We start from the raw sequence: 6,000 nt of genomic DNA on the forward strand, positions 1-6,000 counted from the left end.
CAGCAATGTCCACATAGCCAAAACTATGGTAAGAACCCAGATGTCCATCGACAGATGAATGGATAAAGATGTGTGATTTTATATATATATATATGTATATATAATGTATATTATGTATATATATAATATATATTATGTATATATATACACCTCTTGAGATAGATATCTATATATAGATCATAGATATCTCAAATATTATTCAGTCATCAAAAAAAAATGAAATTTGCCATTTGTAATGACATGGATGGAACTAGAGGGTATTATATTAAGCAAAATAAGTCGATCAGAGAAAGACAATTATCATATGATCTCACTGATATGTGAAATTTAAGAAACAAAAGAGAGGATAGATCATAGGGGAAAATAGGAAAATATAACACAAGATAAAACCAGAGAGGAAGACAAACTGTAAGAGACAACTGTAAGAACTGTAAGAACTGTAAGAAACAAACTGAGGTTTACTGGAGGGGAGTGAGGTGGGGAGATGGGGTAAGTGGGTGATGGATAGTAAGGATGGCATGGCGTGTAATGAGCACTGGGTATTAGATAAGACTGATGAATCACTGACCTCTCTACCTCTGAAACCAATAATACATTATATATTAATTAATTGAATTTAAAGTTTAGAAATGGAAAAAAATAAATTAATGGTTTTATATGAAGCCTGGGAATGGCACCCGGAACAGAGTATGTACTTTATCAATGTTAGCTAATGTCTGTCCCCCCATCAAGAAGGAAAGCACCATGCAAAATCAAACCTTCTTTTTTTTTTTTTTTTTTGCCTATTCACTGTTTCCTCCAGGATTCAGCAAAACAGAATATAGTTGCTCAATGTAAATTTGCTAGTGAAAAACTTGATGAAAGTGATTCCTTCCAAGAATCCCATTTTTATTTTATTTTATATATTTTTTATTAACATATAATGTATTTGTAAACCTGGCGATTCACAGACCTGTACCCCTGGGGATAAAAATACATTATATATTTATAAAAAAAATAATAAAAATAAAAATTTAAAAAACATAAAAAAAAAAAACATATAATGTATTTCTTCAGGGGTACAGGTCTGTGAATCATTAGGCTTACACATTTCACAGTACTCACCATAGCACATACCTTCCCCAATGTCCATAACGCAGCCACCCTATCCCTCCCCCCATCCCCAGCAAGAATTCCATTTTAAAATACTACCTCTTACCCCATTTTTCCCCAAAAAACTCACCTTCAAGTAATTATTTTCGGTTTTCTACTAGCTTTCAAAGACTCATTTCAAAAGTGTCCTACTTTTTAAGGAAGCCTGCCTCTGACTCCATCCTTTTCCTCCAAACTGCCTAGTTCTTTCTCCTGCTTCATTCATCTTGCTTTAATCACATTTTATTGAAGTCACTTGCTTACCCATCATTTCCTTGAGGATGTAGAATGTTTGAGGTTTTTTTCCCTAAATACCCAGCCACATACCAGGTTCTCAATATATATTTAAAGAATGAGTGAATGAATATATTTGTCCAGGTAATGGTTTTAAGACATGAGAGCTAATTCTCCAAATTCTGTCAGATTGCCCTTTGGTGTGTAGACAAGTTGAGATCCTCAAAAGTGAGATACAAGTGTTACCTCCAAAAAATCTGAAATAGCCACAAAATGACTAAACTTTTGGTATGCCATGAGTACTGTGGAGAACCACTTACTCCACAGAGGGTCCTCAAAAATTTCCTCTTTAGCAGTATATTGTGGTAAAGAAAACAGAAGAATATCTTTAAGATATGAGAAAGATATGAGAAACCTCACTGTTGTTACTCATGGAGTCAGTTGTTATTTCACAAGAATAATCAAAATTTTGAATTTGCTGCACACTAATGGTATTCTTTGTTTCTCTCTAGGTTTACCTAGTGACTAACCAGCAATCAGAATTGATATGGTACAAGATCCTGGGGCAGAAGCATTTTGATAGTAAATATTGCTCATTTTTCTGTTAAAATTATATTCTTTTTTAATTGTTGTTCTTTTCAATTAATTTATTTAAGCATCCAGGAAGTACAATGAATTGTTCTTCTATATTCTGTCAAATTAACGCTAAGCATCATGTTTCTGTATATGTTAGATACCTGTTAACCTGTATCTGGAGAAGCTTCATCTGCTTAAATTAGCAGATGAAGTGTTTGTAGGAAATTCTTGAATATACACAGATACAGCATAGTGACCTAGTATCAACAAAATAGATGAAACAGCACCAATATGTTTAGATCCCCTTGTGTCCATGATTCGATTGACGATGATTCTTCTCTCAGAAATCAGAAAGTTTGGTTAGTTTTTAATTTATTTTATGCATGATTTATGCATGTGTGTGTGTTGTGTGTATGTGCGTGTGTGAAAGCAAGAAATTTTTATCATACTTCAAAAAAAAAAGGTTAAAAAATAAAGCAGTGGTTCTGAAACGAGGAGGCTCAAATGCTCTGACTTCATTCCCTTTAGGCATATTGTTAATCCCCAATTTATTATGAAATATTTCTTCTAGACAGTTTATTTCTAATTGGGCTCCTTTGTGTGTTCAGTTCCTGGAAGGTTAGAAAAATTGTCTGATCTCCTCACTGCTAGTCTCCTTCACCTCCAGTTTCCCATTCCAATCCTCCTTTTTCTTTCTTGTCGTAATACTTCATTAGTTCCACATTCTCAGCCTCATTATAAATTATTCTGCTATTTCTGTATATCGTGTCGATCAAATTTGACACATTTTTCCCTTCCAATTTTACACTCTAGAGTAAAAATAAGTAAAGGTGTCCACATCTTAATGTCCCCTAAGTAATCGGTGCTTTTGCTATTTTCTTTGTGTTTCCTTCCTTCCTTCCTTCCTTCCTTCCTTCCTTCCTTCCTTCCTTCCGTCCTTCCTTCCTTCTTCCGTCCTTCCTTCCTTCCTTCTGTCCTTCCTTCCTTCCTTTATTGTCCTTCGCTGTCTCTCTTCCTTTCCCTTCCCTTCCCTTTCCTTCTTTCATTTATCATTAACACAACATGGTCACAATTTCCAAAATTAATATCTAATTTAATTCCTTAACCTACACATCAGGACAGGTAAAATTTGGTTTTGCACCTTGAGTTACTTTTTGAGTCCATTCATTTTGAATGTCACCTCAGTCTTTCCCAATGCTCAGCACACTTTGAATTATTATTGCTTCGCCTCTGTTAGCAAAATATTTCAAAATAAAATGTCCTGTAGTAACAGTGGACTTATTCTTTAGATGCATGACACCACAAACCAATCAGATAAGTATTACATGCATCTTCAAATTTCATGCATATGGTACAAAGGACTAGTTTTAACTTAAGAAATCAAATAATGTTATTAACATGATAATAGAAACTTCAACAAAATTAGAATACATGTAGATCATTTTTATATATAAAAATTGCCTGTCTATGCTCTACCAACTTATTTTTCTCATACATCTCACAATGTAGCTCTTACTATAATGAAACTCTCCTCAATGATTTTATTTATAAAACAATAGCCATAGAGATACATGAAATTTCATGGTTCAGTGATTGTCATCTAACCAAGCCATATAAGATTGAATCATCCAGGGTTAAATAAAACACCTGTCTTCAAATATATATTACCTGAGGTTTCTCTTATTTCAATCACACAATCAGTGAGCTGACCTCCGAGATGGAAGAAGAGATGAAGAATAAGAAGGATTTGAGACACTGGCTCTCTAACTACTTAACTGTGTCAGCAAAACATTAAATAAACTTTTATTGTATAGAATGGACTTTCCCAAAACAATAATATCTAAAACCACAAATCCAATATCTCTCAATACCTTGTAAAAATTGACATTCATATATGTTTTAGGATTAAAAACTTAAAATCAAAATCAGTATCAAAAATAAAAAATCAAAAAAATTATGTACATGTATCTTGGGAGAAGGCAATCTTCAACAAAGATTTTTTTAAAGGTGCTTTAAATATAATTCTCCAGAGATGCATGTGACGTGCCCCCTCATTCATTTTTTTAAGCCAGCAGCTCAATACTTTATTCATTTAGACTCTGTAAATTTTTGTTGAATGAATGTAGCAATGCCAAGTAGCTGCTATTTAGTTGTGTCCAGTTTTAGTCTCAGCCTTTGGCCTTTTCCTCTAAGTCCTCCACTATGTTCCCGTCCCTGCCCCCAGCCTATTGTCTATGCTGTAGTCACATTAGACTGTGTTTTCTAGACTCTGTTTCCTAATCTCTGTGTAGAGTCTCCTGCTGTAAGCTTATGCTTATTATTTAAATTCACAAATCTTTTAAGAAGGGATCTGTCTTCTCATTAATTTCATGATTCTTAAATTGGAATTAGTTGATCCTATGTTCCTGGCTCATGTATCTTGGGTTCCAAACTGTACTTAGCCACAGTATATGGTATATAATAGATAATTATTAATATTTTTAATTCAGTAGGCAAAGCTCAGTTAAAGTTAAGGAGTAAATTTGTGAACAGATATCATTAATGTATTTTCATGACTAAATGTAATTAATTATGGAGAGAGAGGTATTCAAACCTGAAAAAAGTTAATATGACATAGAATAATGTTTATAAAATAAAAGCTGTAATGTTTTAGTATTTACTTTTATTCTTCTATAAACATTATAGATATTACTATGTGATTCCCAGAACATTAAATATTCATTAAGCCAACTTAAGTAGCACATATCTTCTTCTCTACCAGAAAGTAAAAGGTAAAAGGAAAGAAGAAAAAAAAAGTCTAGAACAACATAACTAGGAGTTAGTCCATGTGGGGACTGACTGACTGAGACTGACATCAAGGAAATCGAATTCTGTAACCTCATGACCTCCACAAACACAATGGAAAACCAGAACCTGTGATCCTGTTAGTGAGTCAACTCACCTGTCTTTAAATGTCAAAGGGGAAGCAAAGGGGAAGTATCCACACAGTAAAAGATCCCAGGACACCATGAATCTCTAAAACTTTTAAGCAGTATTCCCACATACTAATTTAATTTGTATTTGAAATTATCACTTAAAACAATGAAAATATTATTTCAAATGTAAAATTAGAATAAGATACAATTAAACATATCACATAATAAAATTAATATTCTCTTTGGTTTTATATTTAGTTTTCCAGTGATACCAAACTGATTTAAAACTATCTCCCCTATTCACTACCCAAGTAGCTGCTAAAACAACACACCTTTATTCTAATTAAACTTAAGTTTAAAATGTATCTTTATCCTGAAGGCTGCTGTTAAAAAAACAAAAAATAATTCATTGGCCTCAAAATATTACCACTTAACATATGCAGCATGGAAGGAAGAAAGAAATCTTATATATTTGTTCCATAAATATGAGGGCTAAATTTTGCCACGCAGTGAGATTATATCCTCAAAGTACATGTGGCCATTAAAAATTCCATAGTAGCAAGAGTAGCAGCTGAAAATATAATCCTATTGCTTGTGATAACTTATTTCATCCAAACACAATTCTAAAACGGTATTACCAATTTGGCATTGGCAACTTTTTGGTTTATATAACCCTAAATCTATTCAGTCCAACTATCAACATGTAACATCTAGAGGGGTTTTTGTTGACCTGAAAATCCATCTTTGTGGTTAGAGTGTCTCTCTCGCTCCCCATCCCCCGACTGGCCCCTCCATGTATATGTATACATACACACACAAATATACTCTGTCATCATAAAGTTTAATCTCCAGAGACTGTGCACTTCATTTCAAATTCTTAGTGTTGAAAACTCACTATAATACCCATGTATTCACGACCAAGGTAGGTCTACTGGATTTGAATCCCAGCTTCAGCTTCATTTCACCAGTGGAATAACCTTCACACACCAGAGTATATAAGAAATCACATACTCTCGGGGCGCCTGGGTGGCTCAGTGGGTAAAGCCGCTGCCTTCGGCTCAGGTCATGATCTCAGGGTCCTGGGATCGAGTCCCGCATCGGGCTCTCTGCTCATCAGGGAGCCTGCTTCCTTCTCTCTCTCTCT

Source organism: Mustela putorius, unplaced genomic scaffold (genome assembly GCF_011764305.1).
Source record: "Mustela putorius furo isolate JIRA1106 unplaced genomic scaffold, ASM1176430v1.1 tig00000145_pilon_pilon_pilon, whole genome shotgun sequence".
NCBI classification, from domain to species: domain Eukaryota; kingdom Metazoa; phylum Chordata; class Mammalia; order Carnivora; family Mustelidae; genus Mustela; species Mustela putorius.